Consider the following 24,297-nt stretch of genomic DNA (forward strand, 5'->3'; position numbering starts at 1 on the left):
TCATTCATTCATTCATTCATTCATTCATTCATTCATTCATTCATTCATTCATTCATTCATTCATTCATTCATTCATTCATTCATTCTTTCTTTCTTTCTTTCTTTCTTTCTTTCTTTCTTTCTTTCTTTCACAGTGATTTTTATCATGCCGGAGTTCAACGTGTGGCGCTCAAACACGCAGTACAATTGTCGCGATAAACTTTGTGATATCCTGATTGGATGCATTAACAGCACGTAATCAGCTGTGTCAGAACGATGTTCGCTTGCAAGCCAGATGTAGACGGGGACACCTGCCATCGCCTCCGACACCACGAAACGGGCCAGTCAGCCCGCGACACTAAAACCCGCAGACTTTGCTGCCTACGAGTACGCGTGAATGGAGACGCCTCTGCCTCTCCACGGTTGGTCGGCTGGGGCGTCGTTAATGGCAACCCTGCAATGGGGACACCGAGACGGGATGCCCGGCGGCGCCTTGTCTTTCCTCCGTGGCCCGGAGCTTCGGCGCTTGCCACTGCGTTCTGCCAATACACCTGGCGTGCACGTGCTGCCGTCAATCACTCGCTCATCCGACACTCGCGAGCTTCAAAAGCCGTCCGACACTGCGGCTCACCACACTGTCACCAACGCCTAAAGCCAAGTGTGAGATTGAGATAGAGACCAAGAGAACAACGTATGTACTCCTACATTGAAGTGAGGCAAGAAATACGGCACACCTGATGTGCCCTTGTTGCTTTTGTGCCTTCGAAACATGGCACCTGCCCACAATGGGGGATGGGCATGAATCGGGCTGTTTTACGTTATTAGCTAATAATAAAGCAATTATTAATATGGTGCCATTATTATTATTATTATTATTATTATTATTATTATTATTATTATTATTATTATTATTATTATTATTATTATTATTATTATTATTATTATTATTATGCACGGCCTCTATATAGGGAACACACTGGCTAACGTGAATACATCTGTAGAGATAAATTTGTTTAAATATACAAACAAAAATCATCACTGATTTACACTGAAAAAATACGCTTCTGGTGAGTGTTAAACTGGAGCATCGACGCTCTTCACCAGTATTTTGATGTCGTATTTCTTGAAACTATAGTGCTAAGCACAGAATTTGTGATAAATGGATGTGACTTCATTGCTGTACTGCTTCATTTCCGCTTCATTTCCACGAGTCCTAAAGTGAATCACTACAAATTAAATTATTTAATATTCGTTAATTAGCTAGCATCGCTATTGTGCAAGTAATGCCCACCTCTTCAAGTAATTGAGCTAACGTGACAGAACTGGGCCATCCGCAACAGCCTATATATAGCATTTTTCATCAAAAAAATATATTCACTCAGTATACTCGACCGACCGCTTTGAGCCATCTGGCGCGCACGTAAAATTGGTTTTCCCTCAATTAGTGCATCTGCCAAACCATCGCGAGGTTGGACAATTTCCGGCCTACGGAAGACGTGTCCCCCCATTTCCATCAGAAGCTGTCACCTCGTTTCGTTGCGCAACGCCGGAAGCAATCTACCTTCCCAATTTTCGCTCGCCGATGCAGTCCGGTCTAGAGCAGGATGGAGAGTTCACCCAACGAGCGAGAACTGTCGTCGCCACGAAGGTCCTGGGGCACGCAATCATCATGTGACTCTCTTCGATCGCTTTTGCTTCGTTGCCATGCGAGTCCCACGCCAACGGGTAACAGCCGGCTCGAAAACTGAATTTCCTACTTCGTTGGAGGTGGAGCTACGCAACTCCCTGCCCGATCTCTCTCTCTCTCTCTCTCTCTCTCTCTCTCTCTCATTGTTCGCTTTCTTGCACATTATTCCTCTTCATCCGTCTCCCCGAAGTCATTCAAGCACCCGTCAGACGTGAATGCCACGCGCCATTCGTCCCAGAACACGGCGTCGAGAGTCATTTTCCGGACGCCGTGTGCGAAGCAATGCGCGAATGTTGTGCTGTCGGCTCCGGTATTCTCTGTAATGCGCACTCAAACCCCGCACGCGAGCAACTTTACATTACGCGCCCGTCAGGGTCACGGTCGCGAATCGAACTTGCGACCTCGTGCGATATATCCACTGAAATACTGAGTCGGAGAGTTCATCCGGTTGTTTCCGTGTAAGATGGTGATCCTCTGTGCTCAGTCAAATGTTAGGGCACCCGACGAGGCCCCGGAAGGTCACGAATGTTTGCAGGTCGTGGTGGGCTCAGTTATATAATGATGGTGCGGCCGAATGAATTTTCATGAAATGTAACTGCTGTTAATTTTATTCCAATTTTATGTTGCATAAATGGCCAACGAGGCACTCGGGCAGTTTAATGCTCGGTGTGCTGACATTACTGGCACTTGTTCAAGCGTATGTCGCGAGATGAAAAGAGTCACAGAATATGTTAACGTCGTTGACTGTCAGCCGCGTATATAGCAAATTTGGTGATTTCATGCAGGAATTAAAGTCGCAGACATTCTGGTGCTACGGTTGAATCAAGTTTGTTCGCTGCCGCGAGGCTTGCATACTTCATTGCATTAATCCACTTAGGATTACTGTTCTATACGCAAACCTCTCTGTCTTTCCGATAAAAAGTTCTATATATATCTTCGTGAAATTATGTTGTAGCGGTGTTCCTACCAATTTTTATACTGCAGTTCGTTGTGCTGACTGAAGTCTGCGCGGCGTTCGCATCAACTGACGCAGCTGCGTCGATGACCTGACTGGCCGCTTTTGCGCTCAGACTGGACACAACCTTTAGGTCCTGCCGAAATGTGCTGCCGGCGGCCATATGTCCACCACCTCAGCTGAGCAATATATAAGTCCGCGACTCCCACACAACGGGTTCGTCGCGCGCCCGCTGACCCTGAAGCCTGGCGTGGCTCGCTCCCAAGAAATCCCGTCACCGGGACAGCCGCGCCGCCATCCGTCTTCTTCGCGCCAGCGGGGTGCGTCGCCTGCACAGCGCGCAACTCCGTCGTCGTCCCGTGTGGTCGGCGGGCGTTCACCAATCTATGTACCCGACTCTTGGCCAATACCCGTTGTGGGCATGCGCCGTGTCACCTTAGGGCAACGACAACAACGCGTGATCCGGAAGGTGACAGCAACCCACCGCGCATCTGCGCGTCTGTATTTTACGCCGACATATACGTGCGCACTATTTTGATCCTTCTCCTATGAAGCATCCTTGTATTACCTGCACACAAGCCTCGTGGATAGGTTACTCTGAGGTCGGGATCCGCCTCCTCACGACTCCGCCTCCATTGGTCAGCATTTCTCTTTCTTTTCCCTGCCTTAGCTGTCACCTACTCTTTCAGGCAGGCAGAGGCGTTATGCCCCGCTTGCGAAGGCGATTATTGAAATTCCGGCGTAACCCGTCCCACGATGACTGTTGCCGTTAGTGCGCCTAGTATTGAAGCAATGTAGCGACACGCCCTACTGCCACCACAGAAACGCGATCATGTGTTATGAGCCGTGTCCTGCAGCCTGGCTCCTATCTCGCCCTCATGTGGACACGCCTTGCCATCTAGCGGCGCGCGCGCGCGATATCCCCCCCCTCTAAGTTTGCGTGGCCTCCGAGATTGCAATGGGGGCGCGCAGGTGCGTGCTAATAACGCTGAAAACTAATCGTTCGCTGTCTGCGGGCACTCGCGTCGCAGCGCTAGAACGCCGGGCTGCAGTGCTTGAGGAAACCGTGCGACGCGGGTTCGAATTCGTCCAGCAACGTAGAAAGCTTAAGAATTTTCTGTTAAACTAAAGAGCCTTGTAAAGAGGTTAGAGTGACAGACGCAAAGTGACTGTGCATAGTAGGCCAGGTGGGAGTGCTAATCGAGTTAAAGCATTTAGGATAGGATTACGCCCAGGTCATCGCACAGCCTAAAATGAACGTGCCGACGCCGTAAATACGTCTCGTGTGGTTGCCGATTTAGCGACAGAATGGACGTAACCGAGCGTGACAGAGGATTGGAGTGGTGTCAGGAAATGGTTAATATAGAGCGAGTTCAGTTAGTTGCATAAGGCTAGTTGGATATCTCTGGAAGAAGTGTATGCGCTGCAGTGGAACTGATTGGCCTTGCATATGATAATCACAGCGACGTTAAAGCGGCTCCTGGCCATCTGAGCATCACCAGAGCGCTTCTTGCTGTCTGGAGCGGCGGTATCGCAGTGCGGTTTGGTCGGACAAGGCCACCTTCCTCATCGGTGAACCAAGTTTGTTAGTTTAACCACGAGCATGTAGAACGTCTTATATGTGTGGCCATGGTGGTCGCTTGACCACAGCGAAAATTTTCCCATATACCTATGTACGTCGCGAAACACAATTGGCAAGACAAAAGAAAGCGTGCAAGAAAGGAATAATTTTGCGTATATTCTAGCGCTCTCTATATAGCTTTGGTTGCGTTACAGCTTCTAATGCATCATCCGCCCGGGTAGACTAGTAGCTTTGGCGTGGCGCTGCTAATATCGGTGCCTCGGCTTCCATCTCGGCCGATTTGGGTATACGTTAAACAGGTGGTCGAAATTAATACGGAGTCATCCATTATATACGGCGTGCCTCAGATTTAATCAGATCGCGGTTCCGGCACGTAAATCCCTTGAATTTAATTAATTAAATTCTCGTACATCGTACCCGTGAAAGGGAGTTAGGAGCCATACGCAGATGAAGAAATTATTTTTCCTAATCTCAGAAGATATATTTCATTAATGTCCAAAAGGTTAGGGATCATGAAAATAAAGATTGTACAAGATAGGAGAGAACATGTAAGCAGAGAGGTGTACGACTGTTACTATGGACTTTTATTTATGATCGAACAACAGGGACAGTCTCTGACACTGACGTGTGATCGTGTCAAAGCCATAAACAAAGCATGCAGTTCGTAGGCTCGCGCACATTCATGTCGCGCTCATGAATACATCGCCGTGTCAGGTGTCATAACAGTCTCTCTCGTGAACTCAAATGGGCGTTGCTGCTGCACAAAATAAGCGTCTCACACGTGTGCTGCCCCACGCAATTTCTCGAGGGGTATAGGAATTCCTAGCCGGTATGGTCTATACAGAACTAAGAGAAGCGCTCATCTAAGACATGGGAAGCCAATGCATCCATTTTATTCTTGCACAAACCGCATGTGGAGGGAATGAAGCAGTCACTTATGCTGTGGCGTTCTATAACGACTATTGGCTTTTGGAGCCGCAAGAAGTGAGCCCAAAGTGCATGGCCCTGCTTCTTACACAGTCAGCCCGGAAACTGTTATCGACTGTCGAATAAGCAAGATAATCAACAGAGTCGCGACCAACTATCCTGTATTATTTTATAAGAAAGAACTTCACTTCCGCTCGGAATGATTTCCGCTCACAGATACTGTATATATTTTTACAGAGAAGCTGTTAAGTGCTACTTTCCCTACTATCGTGACGGCGTGTAGAAAAAAAATCCCGAAGATAACAATGCCGGGCCGACCCGCGGCAAAGGTAAAACAAGCGTTAAGCACTTCCCATACGTGGGCCGATCACGAAGATAGTACAATACCGGGCCGACCCGCGGCGGAAGTGAAGCAGGCGTTAAGCACTCCCCATACGTGATAGTGAAATGCGGGGCCGACCTTCGGCGGAGGTGCAGTTCACCATTAAGGGGCCCACATACGCGACTTCGCTGGTCATCCTTCTTCACAGAATGGAAGGGCACTGGGTTTTTTCGACTACCGCTGCGCAAGCTTAGTCTAGACTGCATATAGTTTAAGTTTTACTATATCTCGTCGTTTATAGCCTGTCCACAGAAAAGTGCCCATATATCAAGCTTTACAGATTGAGGCGAAGGATACCCCAGAACAGATTGTGCGCAATGCGCAAGCAAGGTTGTCGTTTTTCTTCTTTTTTTTTTTTTTTGCTGCGTCATCGTAGATGTGAGTGGACGCAATTTAGGAGTGCCGCTCCTGCGTTCGCTTTCACCCGTATATCGAGCCTTTAGCTCTTTTCGATGCATCGGGGACAGGGCGTGAATATATGGCTACGCTTTCTCGCCGCTTATATATGGTCGATTCTTTCGAGAGAAAGACCGTTGTCTCTCGATCCTTGCACGAGACTGCTTATCGATTCTCGACTATAGGCGCAGCCATGCACGACCGGGCCGCATATCGCCTGCGATTGCACGAACTCATGGGCAGCCTCGCGACCCCTCCTCAACTTTTTCTCCTCGCAAGCGGGGCGAGACGTGCCTTAACGCTGACCTAAAACTCTACTAACGTGCAGATCGCGCCATGGGCCGCAGTCTCTGCATGAGTGCATGCGTGTGCGCGCCTGCTCGCTTTCAGATCACGTGCGACAGAAAAACGCTCGCGTACGGAAAGCCAGCTTCTCCCTGAATCGATGTTGTGCATGTCCCGGCGCTGCTGCGTTGTATATCCCGAGGCTGGGCTTTCTCTTGCTTTCCGCCGCCGCTGTTGTCGAATGTGTGAACCTGACGTCTTGTGAACGGCGTGCATCTGCGTGGAAGTAAGGCAAAGCACAAAGGAGGCCCGCTTGTCAGGAAAAAAAAAAAAAAAGAAGAGAGAGAGAGAGAAAACAGCGTCTGGCGATCGAAAGAACGATAGGCGCCGGAATTTTCTTTTTTCTCAGGCAATCAGTCGCTGCCGCTTGAAAAAGGATGACGGCTTTTGGGTCGCTGCTTAGGCACGTCACGCAACACGTTTTTCGTTGAGCGGAGAACCGGCGTTAAGAAGGCTTGGACTAGCTGCGTTATAGTTATTGCTATAAAGGTACAAGCATGCTGGTTTCACCACATTAAACGCCGTTGTCCCGTCGGCCTTTCTGGTGGCCACATTTCTTCACTCGAAGTAAAAAACAACAACAACAACCGAAAAGCCGTTGTCAGAGCTCACTAAGTTGCATTGTTAAAGAGCGTCTCGCTACGTGCGCATTGTTTCGTTTTTCGGCACACTTTAGCTTCTTGATTTTCTTTCAACGCATTCACCGCTTTGTTGGCTCTGTAGGGCGTAAAGACGCGGAAAGAACCGCCATGCGTGCGCCTCTTACCGGGCAGGCTGACCACGCCCCTAAAAGATTGCTCCAATTACGTTTTTATTGCTTCTCGGTTGTTCTTTCTTTAATTTTTGCTCGCAACTGCTGCCTGCCATAAACTTGATGGACTTTTAATCAAGCGGGAAGCAATTATGTATAAAAAGAAAAGTAGACTACACGTATGCTCACCTAATCTCGCGACTCACGTGATAACTTGTTCCCATTTACTACACATGCGTATTCAACCGGTTCAAGCAGACGGCTTGATTCCTCTATACGGCATTTTTGCTGCTGGGCAGGAGGTCGCGATCGAGTTTGATTGCTGGGCGAATTGGCCGAATCCATATAGGGTGGAATGCAGAAACGCAAGTGTTCCAAGCATCCGCTGTGGTTTCTCGCATAGCCAAATTGTGAAGCGTACCGCTTACTTATTCAGGCTCCAGTTCTTGAACTTCTTGAAAAAAAAATGCATAGAAAGAAAATGCAAAGGCGACACCATTCCGCCTAAATAAAGAAGAAAAGGGAATCATCAATAGCGTTAAGCAAGTCAGCGCAGAGCTTTTGCCCTGCTCTGCGTTACACATGCGGGCTTCATACCGGGCTGAAGTCGAGCGTTTTTAAGCCTACAAAATGAATGAAGCGAGAGGGTTGCGCCGGCGCGGGAAGCGCTCGCGTCACGGGACGATTGTCGCGAACAATCAAGAACTGCGAGCCCGACGCGTGTACCTAGGCACACTCGCTGGGGCGTGGCACCCCGCTGCAGCACGCCGTCGAGGTCAGTGACACCGCGCGGCTTTGGATGACGACGGCGACGTTGGCTCCGCTGAGCCGGACACGTGACCCGCAGGTCGTGTGATAACGCCCGAGACAATAAGGGGCGAAGGCGAGTGCCCAGTGACGACGGGAAGTGGACCAGACTGCGCGACCATCCCAAGGAAAGAGGGGGTGTCGGGTAACGGCGCCTCCCTCCGCATACAGCACGCTGCCCGTATATCGACCCGGGTTGCGGGCTCGAGAGCTCGTTGTTCGCATTTCCGGCACCAGGGCGTATACCTATAAAACAGGGTGCGATGGATAAAATAAAGCCCATGCGGATCTGGTTTACTTCAGGAGGTTGGACGTCGTCGACAATTTACTCCATGGCATGCCTACTGTCGTCCTAGTAAACGGCGCGCTAAGCGAAATGGCGCAGTCAACGCTGAAAGTGCGGCATATTGATTACTGGATGTCGGAAAGGTTGAAGAGTCTTAGAAATAGCGTACGGCTCGCCGCGCACCAAAGAAACAGCCGTTGGCGGCCAAGCGCACGGGCAGAGGTGTAGCTCGGCTTGGGGTTCCTTTGTACGCTGGGTCGATGGTGTCCGCTTGCACAGTACACGAACAACGCACCAGAAAAGTGGATATAAACTGGTTTATATCCACTTTTCTCGTACAGCAAATGAATGTTGAGAAGTCTTACATGTTTAGGTAAAAAATCAAGGGCAAGAGAGATCATTACACACACGTGTGGTACACTTTGCGCACAGAGAGAAAGAGAGAGAGAGAGAGAGAGCAAAGAGAGGAAAGGCAGGGAGGTCAACCAGACAAGCGTCCGGTTTGCTACCCTACACTGGGGGAAGGGAAAAGGGAACAGAAAGAGGAAAGCGGGATAGAGGGAACACTGTGTAAGCACGCAGCAAGACGCCTGGAAATCAGTCCAAGCAAATGTTCCGCCGATACGTTACGCTGCCGTCATTCTGCTGTCTAAAGCAGGAGTACGCGACGCAACTGGCCAGACAGGGGTGGCAGCAATTCACCGACTCGCTAAACGGCACCCTCAGCACGGCCAGGACGTGGCAGATACTCCGAGGCCTACTGGACCCCAGCAAGAGCAAGCGAGAGAGCAGCAACTCGATCCAGAGGCTGACCCACCAATACCAAGGCACCGACGAGCAGCTGCTCGAGGAGGTCCGCAAGAAATGCTACGGAACGGGAGAGCCGGAGGGATACCGCGGCGAGTACCGAGGCGAAGACAACCCGGACATGGACCGACCCATCTCGAGGGAGGAGGTCGTCGAGGTCATCAGATCGGCCACCAAGAACACGGCGGCGGGAGCGGACAGAGTCCGGAACTCCCTCATACGCAACCTAAGTGACGGAACGATAGACCAGCTCGTCAAGTACCTAAACACGCTGTGGCAAGAAGGGAAAGTTCCGGCGGAGTGGAAGCACGCCGTCGTCGTAATGATCCCCAAGCCCGGAAAGAAAATCCAGATTGAGAACCTGAGGCCCATCTCGCTGACGTCGTGCCTAGGAAAACTCTACGAGAAAATCGTCACCAAGCGCATCCAGCGGCACCTAGAAAACGGAAGATACTATCCAAACTCGATGTTTGGGTTCAGGGCCAACCTCTCGACGCAAGACGTTCTGCTGCAGCTCGAGAAGGAAGTCCTGACTACAATGCCGAGAAAGGGCGAAAACGTCGTCATGGCCCTCGACGTCAAAGGGGCCTTTGACAACGTCAGCCACGAGGCCATCATGGAGGGCCTCAACAATACAAACTGCGGCAGGAAGACCCACGACTACGTCAGGGACTTCCTCTCGGGCAGAACGGCGACGGTCGGCCTGGGCGAGCTGAGGAGCGGTATCTTTGTAACGCCTAGCAGAGGTACGCCCCAAGGCTCGGTAATCTCGCCCGTACTGTTTAACGTGGCGATGCTGGGCCTAGCGAAGAGACTCGAAAACATCCAGGGAATCCGGCACGCGATGTATGCGGACGACATCACGGTCTGGACCACCTGCGGAACCTTAGAAGAAAAGCGAGCGGCGCTGCAAGATGCGGCCAAGTGCGTCGAAGACTACGTGAAGGAGAGGGGCCTCAGGTGCTCCACCGAAAAGTCCGAACTGCTAAGAGTCGGCAGACATCCCACCAAGGCGAAACTGGAGGTCAGCCTCGAAGGACAACTCATCCCCGAACGCAACATGATACGCGTCCTCGGCATGTGGCTGCAAGGCAGCAGAAAGTGCAACCACACCATCGGCCTCCTCAAGATGTCAACCGAGAACGTGAGCAGAATGATAAGCAGGGTCTCCCAGAAGAGGCACGGCATGAGAGAAGAAGACACTCTCAAGCTCGTCAACAGCCTGGTCGTCAGCAGAGTCATGTACTCGCTACCCTACCAAGTGAGGACTAAAACGACCAACGAAGAGATTGAAGTCGTCCTGAGGAAAGCCCACAAGACGGCGCTGCACCTGCCGAGAAACACCTCCAACGAAAAGCTGATGCAACTAGGGGTGAGCAACACCTTCGTCGAAATGGCGGAAGCACAGCGGAAAGCGAAAATGAAAAGACTAACGGGGACCTACACGGGACGAAACCTGATCGGTAGGCTGGGCTTCGAAATAGGAGACGTCGACCGGTACGAGGACGTACCGGCGGGAATTAGGAAAACCTTTAACGTAAAGCCTATACCGAAGAACGTGGATCCCAGGCTCCACGAAGGCAGAAGGAAAGCTAGGGCCGAATACATAGAAAAGACAGTGGCTAGAGAAGAGAACACTCTCTTCACGGACGCGAGCATAAGTGTAATAGGAAGCGAGGCAAAGGCCATCGCGGTAGTAATGAACAAGGAGGAAAAGCTTGTCTCGTGCGTCTCGGCCGAGATATGGAGCGTAGCTGAAGCCGAGGAAATCGCCGTGGCGCTGGCGGCGATGCAAGGATATAGGGAGAATAAATCGCTAAATATTCTCACAGACTCGAAAGAGACCTGTCGCAACTACTTGAGGGGCAGAATATGCAAAACTGCCCTTAGGATCCTCAGAGGGGGTAACCCCTCGGAGGAGGCGAAAATCAAACACAATCTGATCTGGATACCTGGACACGAGGGCATAAGGGGTAACGAGGCGGCGGACGGTCTAGCTCGAGCTAATAGATTCCGGGCTGGGCAGCAGCAGGAGTACCGCGCTAGTTACGCCGGGATCCTCAGTGACAGTTATTCGGAATTACTGCAACACTACAGGGGGACTAGATTCAAGTACCCACCGCCCCATAAAGCGCTGACGAAGGAGGAAGCAACGGGCTGGCGTAGGCTCCAGACTAACACCCTCCCCAACCTTTTCATATTCAACAAGATGTTCCCAACGCAGTATAGGGACACCTGCCCCTGGTGCGGGGCTACACCCACACTCTATCACATAACTTGGGAGTGCGAACGAAACAACGCATTCCGCGATCATAAACTCCCGAGTGCGGAGCATTGGGAGAGCCGGCTCGTCAGCTGCGAGCTCGCCGTCCAAAGAAGGATGGTGGAGCACGCTAGGGACGCGGCCAAACTCAGTGGAGCCCTGGACTGAGGGACCACTCGTGCTGAAGAGGCTTCCCTTCGACGAGAAGACAGCGTGAAGAAGAGAAGACCTCGATCCGCGAGAATTCCATTTTATGATTCAATAAATGTTTTTCTCTCTCTCTCTCTCTCTCTCTCTCTCTCTCTCTCTCTCTCTCTCTCTGGCGCCTCTGCATAGCTGGTGATGCACGTTGAAGTTACCGATGAAGACCAAGGAGCCGGTGGGCGTCAGCAGTACGTTGCAGCGCGTGACAGTATATCGTTAAGCTAAACCCCACCCTTTCTTAGTTTGCGCACAGAGCGATGCCCTGTGCGCTTCTTTTCTTTCTTACTTTTTTTTTCTTTTTTGATTAATGCTGTCAATAACCTCAAACGTTTCGTTAATGCAGCAAGTGCAGGCGACCGCGGTCCGTCATTCCCGCAACATCACGAGAAAATTTTCGAGTACTTTACACGCATCGATGCCGTGCTTACGGACACGGATTCGAAGTCATTCGCCAAAATATTGTTATCCATGCGGTTATGCTGAATCGCTTACTCGTTTTCGAATTAAATTTCTTTAAACGTTCCTCTGTGTCCTTGCTTAAAAAGAGAGTATGTTTTGGGGAACTTCTTATTTCGGTTTGCTCATTAATGCGAGGAAATAATCGGCACTCACTGAATGTAATCATGGTGATATACCAACTAGGGTTCGTAGAATAGTCCTGGGGCTCTTGGTGATGGGAATTATATGGTCAACGGGTTTACCTACGCCTCACTTTTTCCAGCACTGGGTTTAGTCGAACCTTCGCTTCCAGCGCTGGTAGCCAGCAATCGTGAAGTAGCGGAGTTACAAACAGATTTTGCGCTATCAGAGGAAAACTTTTGTCATTCAATCTACTGTCGTATTTCCGGCGTGTACTCGTCCGTGCAGGCAACAACATCACGCTCCTCTTCTAGCCTGATTCTGCTTGCGTTAACTTAATCATTTGTTAATATTAGAACAATTCCAACCTCCGCAACCCCTCAGCTTCGCGCACTCTGTGTTTACGGCATGCGATGTGTGTGGCGGCGTGGGAGTTAGAATCAAAGGCACAATAACCTCGAGATGTCAAGTGACAAAAGCCCGCACAGAAGCATTCTCACAGTTTAACAATGGCGGTCACTGGCCTTGACTGTGCCCTTCGCTCCTGTGTGTTTCGGAGCACCGGACGTGTAATAATAGGAGACCCGCAACACAACTCGGAGCCAGGTTTCGTCACGTGCCGAATAAACTCCAAAGTCAACGCAAATAAGAGCTGCAAGATGGAATGATCATGCAGCGCACCTCGGGCGTTAAAGCAAATCTTCATTAAATTGTCTATGCCTCCCCAGTGCGCGGCGTGTCTTCGTGTGTCTCACCGAGTAAATTGGGATGATACTGCAGGGGATGTTATCAAAACTGTGCCGATTTTGGAGACTATGTAATCAAAGGTGGTGACTTGCTGATGCGATCATGACATCATGCACGATAAGGTTTTGATAAGGTTAGTAACGCATGCTGATCCAAAACGCTTCCGTGCACCCAGTTTTCGTCTCCATAGAGCTGTAGAGGCGATGTATACGTAATTTTTTTTGTGTGTGTGTGTATGTGCTCAAACTCACGCACGGCGGCAGCCGCTGTTCGCGGCTTGACCTCGGGCATCGATCCGCGCCACCCGGCTGTTCGAGTGACCCGTGTGTGCGCCTATGCTGGGGAAGCGTAGAACCAGGTTGACCTCGCGGAGAACCATGCCCGTGACGCCCCGAATGTGTCGTCGCGCGCTGAAAGATCCATGCGAGCCAAGCCGAGTGTGTGTATATATATATATATATATATGCCGTAGTTGCGTTGTCTTATCGCACCCACTTTCGATGTAAGAGAGCGCGCCATACGCGTGCACGATCCGGAAAAAAGAGAACCCCATATTACACGGTAAGGCGACGAACGTGACCGCAGTGCAAACGGTGTTGCAGTGGGGCACACCCGACGGGTGGCGGGCGGCGCCCACGGAATAGTAATGGCGAATGGGAAGTGCACTACGCTAGAGGCGACAGGGACCGCGGAACGTGCGCCGAAAATGCGTAAGTGTAACAAGCTCGCGATCACCTTCATCCTCGTCACGATCGCCATTGGAGGAAGCAAAAACAACTTTTTGGACTTACGCGGCCGCTTACACAAAAAAGTGACGACTTCTTTATATCCGAGGAACGGAAGGAAGAAAAGAAGGAGTGTTAACCAGAGGTGGTCCTGCTTGCTACCCTGCACACGGGGAAGGAAAGGAAACAAAGAAGAACGGGACAGTGGGCACGTATAGCAAGAAAAGCGGCATAGAAGCGCGTTTTATTAGGCTTTTCAATAAGCGCTGCTGGTTACCGCTCGAAGCTTGCGTCGGTGTTCACGTAAATTTGACGTCAGGAGATTAAAATGAAAACAGATTGGAATAGTTTTACGTTATATATAGGGCCCCTGGTTGACCTCCTTGCCTTTCCCTTATCACCTTCCCTCCCTCCCTCCCTCCCTCCCTATCTATCTATCTATCTATCTATCTATCTATCTATCTATCTATCTATCTATCTATCTATCTATCTATCTATCTATCTATCTATCTATCTATCTATCTATCTATCTATCTATCTATCTATCTATCTGATCTCAAAACGGTGGGTGGTAGCCGAGGAACCATTGCTCTTACTATAAACAACATGCACAAGGACTGGAACGAGAGCATCCGATGCTTGGGAAGTGCGTTGCGATCGCGCGTGTTTGTCATCAACATGGGTATTGCACTGATGAGGGTCTTCGTCGTTGAGACAACCTTCTATTCTTGGCCGACGTTGTTGATCCATGATCAAATTATGCAACCGCAGTCACAGAGACACAACACGCGTGGTTGTATAATTCATTCGTGTTGCATCTATGCGCGAGTTGCTCTTATTCGATTGTCGAATGACAATGGAGTGACAGTGCACCTGTGCTTGTACAGCAGCTTAGCCTGCAGCTCAGCCTTTACACGCCGCAGTCTTTCAAAAGCTTCATATATATATATATATATATATATATATATATGTTGTGATGGCTGAAAGTTGCTGTCACTCGAAACCTACACCACTGCCGCACGACGCAATGTTCCGAGTCACGAACCAGAAAGTTGCGCTGTTCGTCGCTGAACTAGTACATGCTCGTGCATGCAATACCCAGATTACGCAAGGCGTACCTAAGTCTCACGAGACGCCACTGCCGTAGGCTTTCTGCAAGTTTTTCTGCTTCATCGTGCTCTCTCTTTCTCTCTCCTCCCTCTTCTTTTTTTTTTTTTTAGTCCGGATTCAAGGTGTACGCTTGTGCAATCCTGCTCCGCGTGTTCTGCATGTTCTCGCGACAAATGAGAAATGAGGGCATACGTGTGCAACTTTTCGTTATACAATAGAGGCTATAGAGCGGACCTGCGCTTGCGAAAGGCCTGTCTGCGTTCAACCGTCTCGCATGCTCGTTTTCAGTTTTCTTTTTCTTTTTTCCCCCAATCTTTTTATGTGTATTACTTCGGAACGTCGTCTCGCCCTAAACGATTTTGCGAAAGCTAACTGGTTTGCTGGCGGCTTTTCAGGAAACCTACACAATTTCGTTCCTCGTAAAACTTTTTCGCGTGGCATGTGGTGGGCGTTCCTTTAGCTGCTGCCCGTGCGCCAGTCGCTGCCTCTCGCTCTCTTCCATCTTTTATTCCTGTTTTCTTGTCTATAAGTGCTTATCTGTTCACTTTTGGAACAACCGATGGGTTGCTGGAAACTCATACGCTTAGGTACAGCATTTCTTTGGCCAGATAAATGTCGATCAAAAATGATCAAGAAGCTCGCGGGTGGCCGTGAGGTATGAGATCTCCGGATACTTCTTTTCAGAGAGCATCAACTGAAGCGAAAATTCGGAAAGAACGCTGAAGTGTGCAATAAAAAGAAACGAAATCGACCGAGAATGCTGTAGGCAAGGCTTCAGAGGTGCACTGATGGGAGAAATATTACGCGTGTAGTACGTTTATTTTTATTTTTTCGACACTTCGAGCAATAAAGCGAGGCGGATGTATGCAGGATTCGATCATGTGTTGCTGTGCAGATCAGATTCGACTGTAGATAAATGTAACGATTGACCGCCCGCTTGATATATGTCCGCTGCGCATGTTATGTTATGATTAGTATGTGAAAGAAAGGTATCACGGAACGAGACAGGGGAGGGAGAAATTACTGCTTGGGTCTGACAGCCTAGCTGTACTGAGGGACTCCGCTTGCGGCCACGAGGCGTAAATCGTGCGGCTCTGGGCGATGCCATTGCCGTCAAAGAAAGCCCAGCACTTGGCTGCACAACGCTTGCTACAAGAATTTTAGCAGGAATCTCTATGCTTGGCTGCGCCTGCGAGGAAGGGGAGCGCCGGCTCAGTGTCGGCCGAGAGGTTGGGGGCGATGTTGTGGTCGGGACATCTGCGCGAGTATAGCGCGGCGTGTGTGCAGCTGAGGAAAATCCTGATGAATCGAGTGTCACCCCTGTTACGTTTCGCCTACAACGCGCGGTAATGCCGGCGCGGATGCAACGGACGCCGGGGCTTTGTTCAAAACGGCGGACATTTTGGCCTGTTCGACGCCGCCGCAACGCCTACCCGCCAAGCGTGTCCAGGCGTGTTTCAGTGCCACGTGTCTTCGTGTGTGCGTGTGTGTGTGTGTGCCCTCGCTTGTCAAAGCGCGGCAGCCGGGGAGCGGAGTTCCCCGAATGAGGAGCCTGGAGGTCTCTCGGCTCAACTGTTCGCGCCGTCGTGTGGGTGAGGGTTGGCGATGCGTCACTACACTCGGTTCAGCAGGTCTCTCGGCCCGACAGTTCGCGCCGTCGTGGGCTCCTGCTGCGCCGTCCCGTGACCTTCATCCCGTGACCTTCCCTCCTTCCCTTTTGGACCGCGACGCCGGGAGTATAAGAGCAGCTGCCCCCGGACGCCAAGAGAGAGGCTCCGATTTGTACTGTTGAGTTACGTGCTCTCCCGTCTCTCCACTTCGGTCGAACTGACCGGCCGCTCTTTTGCTATGTTAGAATAAACAAGTTGTTCTGTTACCAGTCTTCTCATGCTTTGCCGGAACCTTCGGATGCTTCCAGTGCCCCAGGCCGCCAGGCCAACGCTACCCTTGGGGCTTGCGACCCATTGGCAATAACGGGCGTCAGCACCGAGACCGCAACAACTCGGGCCAGCGGTGCGATTACAACACCCCCCACCGCCGAAGTCGCGACACTCGCTCGAAGATGCCAAGCCGCCTGTCTACGGCGACGACCTATCGTCCACGCGCAATCATTTCGAAGACGTAGCAGCTACAGCTCGCACGGTACCATGCATAAGCCCGGTGCGCGCTGATGGAGGGCAGCAGGTTGCCCTATTCAGCAACGCGAGCGTAAGGGTGATCAGACGCGCGCAGGGTGATCGGAGATGGCAGCTCTTGCGTCGTATGCCTCTGGTACGACGCATTCGGATGACGTGAGATCGTGTGCTACATGCGCCCGCCAGCCGATAAGCCTCCTGTTGACCTCAACGCCGCAGTGTCCGAGTTTCAAGGTAGCACGCAGTAACAGAGTGGCTCAAGTTATCGAAACTGCTAGGATCAAAATTTATCTGTTTCGCGTAATCGCAGTTCATATTTTGTCGTTTCTTGGATATCGTCTGGTTACTGTGACCCGGTCACTTGCAAAGTGTTATCGATATGTAAGAGAGTTATCGCTAACGGGCTTACGTACGTATGTGTGAAAGTTGAGAAATGCAGGGGGGGGGGAGGGGGGGGGGAGTGCACCCGTGAATACCATAGCACTTCACCTTCACAAGGGCACTGTGGACTTCGTATGCATTGTCAACGAATGGAACTCATTACTCGTATTTTTTTGTCACTTTCACTGCATATCTTGCCAAGTCGCTATAGCTGTTAGGATGTTTTGATGGGCTGTATACCAAAAATAAAGAATGCCGTGTAACGCATGATATTGAGGTTGATTTTTACGCATGAATTGTTGCGTACGTGTGTTAATGGGTTTCACGAGCGTCTTATTCTGTTTTTATATCCTGTTAATTGTGTATATGTGTTCAAAACAAATAATAATAATAATAATAATAATAATAATAATAGAAGGGGGACAGAAATTACTTAGCGAATTATGGACCGATTTAAATTCTGCCAATGTTTCCCAAAATTTTCTATAAAGCTTTCTTTATTTTCGATTGGTCTCTTTTACTGATAAGCACAACATAATCACAGAACCTCAGTTTGGTTTTCGTAAAGACTATTGCACGCAACTGGCACCTTTACAAAGCAGCTGAACGAAGAAATATGGACACCGGGCGGAACATTACCCGAGGAATGGACTACAGCTCACATAGTCCTTATACCCAAACCAGGAAAACCGCGCAGGCTCGATCAATGACGACCGATCTCGCTCACGTCTTGTCTAGGCAAGCTTCTTGAACGAATTGTACTCACTCGAATAGAACAACACATGGAAGAACATGGACTACACCCCAAATGCATGTACGGATTTCGGAAAGGCATGTCAGCACAGGATGTCTTCCTCCTCCTCAAGGAAGAGGTCCTCAACCCACAACCGGGCAGCAACAACATACTCCTAGCCCTCGACGTAGAAAAAGCATTTGATAATATAGCACACGAAACCATCCTAGATGGCCTCGCCGCCATAGGATGCGGAGAGCGAGTATACCATTATGTCGTGGCTTTTCTCAGCCACCGCAAAGCCCGCATCGGCATAGCAGGTCTACAATCGGACATATATGATCTACCGCAGAAGGGTACTCCGCAAGGATCAATAATATCTCCTTTCCTCTTCAACATCGGACTTAGAAAACTTGCTTTACAACTGGAAAACATCCCAAAACTCGTATGTGCCTTCTATGCCGACGATATCACTCTATGGGCAACCAAGGGTTCATACGGCGACAGAGAAAACACATTACTCACAGCTATCGGATACATCGAGTCATACCTAACTACAGCAGGAATGAGGTGTGCCCCACACAAGTCGGAGTACCTTCAAGTCCGGCCTAAGCAAACTAAGGAAAATCGAGCCCCACCAATACATCTCGAGATTGCCGGGCAACCTATAAAGCGCGTCCACCGCACGCATACTAGGTATGCACGTCCAGGAAAACAACGGCATAAAGCTAGCCTCAGAGAAATTAAATCACGTTATAAGAAGCACCGCATCACTCATCGCCAGAGTAGCGCGCAGCAAAGATGGTTTCACAGAGGACGAAACCTTAAGGCTGGTACAAGCCCTCGCTATCAGCCGTGTCACGTACGCACTACCGTATCAAGTGAAGCGCAAAAGCGAGACAGAGCGCATGGACACTCTTATAAGAACGGCGTACAAAACGGCCTTACAGCTACCGTCAAGCACAAGCACAAAGAAATTACTAGCGCTAGGGGTATACAACACCTTTGAGGAGCTAGCAAGTGCCACGCTCATAGCGCAGAGAGAGCGCCTCAACAAGACTCAACAGGGAAGACACCTTCTTCAACGGCTAGGGTACCCGCTGACACCTCAGTACTGCAAAGAAGAAACACAACTCTTGCCTAACCACATTAAAAAGAACATTGTAGTAGACCCTATCCCCAAGAACATGCACCCCACCCACAATCAAGAAAGAAGAGCAGCGCGTGCCCGCATGTTGCACAAACGCTGTTTCAGAGACCCGGATACGTACTACACGGACGCTAGCCCGTATCCCTCGTCACCACGTTGCGGGCCCAAATACACACTCGCCGTTGTCAATCAGGGGAACCTGGTAGCCTCAGCCTCCATCCGCGCCACATGCAGCGCAGCAGCAGAAGCAGCAGCAATCGCTCTCGCACTTCGCGACGCCGAGAGCAAGGGAAGGTCCGCCCGCGTCCTTACGGACTCACAAGCGGCGTGTCGTTTATACATGAATGGAACACTCCCTATACAAGCCATTCGAATCCTGGGTCGCACACTAGAATGGACCCACGGTATCGTCTGGTGTCCCGGGCACGAAGGCCTGCGGGGCAACGAAGAGGCGGACTGCGCAGCTCGAGGTCTCACTAGCCGAGCGGCAGACCACACCGTTCTTCAGCCCCCGACAGACCGACGAGCGACCCACGAGTTATTAACGACAGGTCAACAAATACTACAGGACCAACGGCTCGGAAGAACGCAATACGCTCCCCCACACAAAGCTCTCAATAAACTCCAGGCAAGGGACTGGCGCCGCCTGCAAACTAACACATACCCACACGTCTACACGCAATCTCCCCAGACAGTTATACGTCCCGAACATGTCCCTGTTGTAGCAACCACATAGCGACACTCGCGCACATAACACACGAATGCACCGACCGTCCGGGCGACGCAATTTCGCCACGAGTCACAACACACACATTCACTACGTGGTCTTGGGAGGCGAGACTCTCCGAACTGGACCTGGGAAGCCAACTGGCGACCCTTGACCAGGCCCGGCGAGCCGCGATCGCCAGTGGAGCCCTGTCAGAGGGAACCACCCAGGAATAAACCGCGCAACGGTTTCTGCAATAATAAAGTTCCTCCTCCTCTTCCTCCTCCTTAATAAAAAATAACTTATACTGCAGAACATTGAATACAGGAGGTATATACTATAGGTATCTTTATAGATTTTACGAAGGCATTTGATTCTCTTAATAAAAATCTGCTCATCCAGGAATTAGAATCCTATAGTTTCTCATACGCTGAGATAAACTGAAGGTGTTTGTTATTTGTGTACCATGAAATGAGTGATGTGAAATTATATGTCAGATATTTATCGTAACTTTAGTTTTATTTTGTACTTATCTTCAATGTGATTATAGGTTGTACATTTGTCAATTTCCATGAATTGTACATAGTTCACCAGGTGATGTATCATTCAATAGGTCTGCGACCTATAATGATGACCCGTTTCCGAGACACAGGGGGTGAGAGCTTCGTCAAGCTGCCTAAAAGCAGCCTTTTCTCTCACTCCTCATGTCTTGTAGTGCTCATGAAATAAACTTCTACGTCGCTGAGGAAAGAGAAAAAAAAAAGAAGTTTAAATTGTCGTTTAACAGTCCAAGATGGCGGCCTTCGCCCCACCCCGTGATGCGAAAATAAAATAGTCTATATAGAGCGGTGCGTGCGCGTTCTGTCCCTGGAGCCTCGAAAAGCGAGAACGCGTACAAGCACAGGCACCGCGACTGAAATTGGGGCACGCACGGCTGGGCGTCGTGTGCACCTGTGGACAGCGCGCGGGCCACAGCTGCTGATATAGGTTCTCGCAAAAAGAAAAAAAAAAAGGCTATCCGCGGGGGCTGATCTTCTCGTAAATGACGGTGCCCGAGGCGCATGATCTCGTTTCCCAGCGCCGGCCCTTTTTTACCGACCGCTATCTCGGCTCCGTGGACGAACACACGCGTGCGTGTGTGTGTATACGCGACGAGTGAGGTTAGCACAAGCAAACCCAGACTGCACGCCCGCTCTCGCCCCGTGCTCAACTATAGAAAGAGAAATGAACCGCTTCTCGCGAACCGTGTAATAATCGGCCGGGCATGACGGCGGCCCCAAACTGACAGCCGTGGAAGACGGTGTCTTTCCACGTATACGTATAGCGCCCTGTGGCTCTATGTACGCACACTGCAGTCACCTTGACGCCGCTGCTCCGACGCGAGTTTATAATAGCACCGCGGCTTGTCAAGGTGCATGTTGCATTGTGTGTCGTGTCGGTGGCGGCGACTGCGCTGCCTGCGACCACCGACAAACAAGTCGGCGCCTCGGGCACGGACGGCCGAACGCCGCGCGGTGCTCTGATTGCTTCGAAACCTGTCATTTCTGGCTTCGGAAGAATATTTTCTTTGTTTGGCGGATTCCTGCGTGCGTTGAGATCCCCGTTTAATTCTCGCGTGGAGCGCTCTTCTTGTGCTACGATCTATTGTTAACATTTATCTAAGCAGAATGCTGCTTGCACAGAAATGCTTGAATGTAGACTATTAACAGCCTCATCATGGCACGACGCGTGGGACGTGGCACCGATATGGAGTCCTCTACGCGCAATGCAGTTCGTACGCTGGACCGATTTGTATATTAACGGGCGTCGACCAAACGGGGCATCGAGGTGGCATTCATGCTGGCGATGGCGGCAGACCCTTTTTTACGACGAAATTATTATGCAAATTCAGCTCAAGCCTTTAAACTTTGTTTTGTGTGTTTCAAAGCGGGACCACGAGAAAGAAACAAAAGTATCTTTATAGTCAGCGAGGCGGAAGTTCTAAGCGTGTTATTGAGTCTCCTTGTATGTCTCACCGGAAGCAGTGCACGCGTTCCGTATGTACTTTGCAGCCGCACCTTGCGAGCGGCCTTACCTCCTTTAGCGTATAGTATACCTCTCGTCGCGTCCGCATCGATTTTGCCCTTGCGCACACACAGTCATCATCTATACACGGGTTTGTGGCGGCGCCGCGATGACTCGCAGCACTTCGTTGTCCCGCGGCTGCAGCGGCTCTATGGGCAAAGCGGTCTGGCCCTTCTGAACCGACGGGCGTGTCCCGTTGCAGCTACACCGAGCCGAGAAAGGGACGCCCACGGGTCCGGAACCGGCCGCCTACACGTGCAGACGGGGCCTTCGCCAACGTCTTTCCCAGCCGGCCTCGCCGCGCGGACCGTGAAATCATAGACACACAGCGAGGGACGCCCGTGCGAAGCCGCTGCTTTGTGTATACTACAAGCGGTGTGTCTCGCGGAGGGCTCGGTGGGATCGACTCGGCAGATCTTGGCGCGGTGCGTACGAGTCCGGCACGAGCGCGAAACGCCTGTGCATCAAAAGCCCCCGACACGTCGTAAGACTGGTCGTATACATCGAAACGTCCCCCCCAACAAAGTTTCCAACAAGTTTTCATCAGGATCAATAAGGTTCTATCAAGTTTCACCAGGTTTCGACAGTCGAAACAGGTATTTTTTTTCTTCGGACATGTCGTGCGTCCTATACCGGATACTGCTCCCGATGTACAAGGTACGAACAGATGTGCCAACATATGGAAAAAACCGCATCCAAGTTTCTAGCAGGGTCGAGCAGGCTCCAACAGATTACACTAGCCTCTTGATGTGCCGCGTTCGTATCGGGCGTCGCGTCGTTCCGTGTGTCTTCCGATTAGAATTGGAGGGAGTCGACACTGACCGAATATTTCTTGCTGGACAAAATTTTAAAAATATATAAACAAATAGAAAAGGGGAAACTTAACTGAAACTCAGTACAGCGAAACCGGTGGTACAATGTTGAATGTGGTTGAGCATGAGGCTTTGTGAGACCCGTTCGTGGACCACGCCGTCGGCCATGACCGCTGGAATCGAAGAATGATTCTTAGCAGATTGACAGAATGCCGGCATTATAAAGAGAAACCAAAAAAAAAAACGCAGAGACAGGAATAAATGATATGAGGGTAGCCAGGGATCCAATGTAGGGAAGGCTTTAGGGTATGTCCCATTGCAGGGGCTGTGAGAGATATAGAAAGGAAAGTTGAAAAAGGGGAAATCACTTACCAACTCTTCTGCTTCCCCACCGCGATGGGCTACGACGAAGTAAGAGACCTGGTTTTGGGATTTAGAAAATTAGGAGGTTATGAAATAGGTCCCTCGTCTTGACTCACAATACTTTCCGTATTCAGAAAGGGTGATTCCATCTCCTGGCCGTCGTCTAGGTGGGAAGGCTTAAAGCCTTCCCTACATCTGTTGGACAAATAAAGTTTTACAATCCAATCCATCTTAACCGCATCACACATTAGAAGCTCGCGCGTGCAAACAAATTACCTCTTCATCTGACGTTAACATAAACAAACTAGTCTTGAAATTTGTGGGTTTCTTTATTTTTCCATATCATACATGTGCGCGCATTTTCAACTTTGCTTGGAGAACAATATGAGGGCGCACACAAAAATATACTCAAACTGGGACCTTCAATGGGAATTGCTGGGGCAATATGAAGCTACCCGGCCAATACTTTGTGACGGACACACAGATGCGTCACTATAAAAACAAACAAGAAAGTTGTGCAGAAACCATCGACTATGATTGTCAATGTAAGTGAATAGCGGAAGGCTTCTAGTAAGGTATACGCTTTATTAACGAAATAGTGTGCTTCATGGCGTATATTTGTTACTGTGAAGATATTTAGGTGACGCTTGCTGTTTCATTGCGCGTTTCCGGATAGAGAACAGAGTCGTTAACCAGCACATCTGTAGGGGTATAGCATATGGGTCGCTTTACATATAAGCGGATTCGACGTATGCATGTTGTCTCCATGCGGTGTAAGCGCTGCATGGCTATAGGAAGGCGGTTGCCACTCTCCTCGCCTTCCAGAGCCCTTCACCGCAGCTGCCACAAAGGGATAGTGCGGCGGAAGAAGAGGAGGAGGAGGACCGTCCTTCCCGAGCGTTGTGTACTACAGCATCTAAACCATATCGGTCATCACGGCAACGCTCGCGTGTGACAGTATGCGTGCTTCCAACAGCACGCGCCGTTTGCATCGCTGCCTTTGAATCGGCGGCCCAGACACCAACCTCCGATCACCGACCGCCAACCACAAAAACGGGCGAAAGTCCAAGAAAGCTATTCGCTTTAAAAACGACAGTTTGCAGGAAACAGCGGGAAACGGGAATTGCACGGGAATTGCATGGAAGAAGGCTACAACGAGAGGCATAGGAGAGGTTGCCAGTTATCCGTGACAGTGCTGTGGTCATGTAACGATCCGATCTTCATTGTTACGTGACGAGACACGAAAGGCTGATTAATTACGTCGTCTGCATGTGACTCCGGCTGCGCTCGAACTAATGGGCGCGGTCGCGATGCGCGGCTCTGTGATGTCTTCCCTGATGCGGGAAGCCCCGCGCTCCACCGCGTCGAGATACGAAAGCGTCTTGCGGTATCAGGGCGCGCTGCTGAGGATTGCCGCGGTT

General features: G+C 50.4%; 1 protein-coding gene across 2 annotated transcripts in view; it reads left to right on the forward strand.

Moving 5' to 3' along the window:
• The window catches only part of mrj (DnaJ heat shock protein family (Hsp40) member B6 mrj), a 207,797-nt gene that overhangs the window by 4,035 nt on the left and 179,465 nt on the right, over window positions 1-24,297 (forward strand). The gene's annotated exons all lie outside the window — the stretch shown is intronic.

This window comes from Dermacentor andersoni, chromosome 2, assembly GCF_023375885.2.
Source record: "Dermacentor andersoni chromosome 2, qqDerAnde1_hic_scaffold, whole genome shotgun sequence".
Classification (NCBI taxonomy): Eukaryota; Metazoa; Arthropoda; class Arachnida; order Ixodida; family Ixodidae; genus Dermacentor; species Dermacentor andersoni.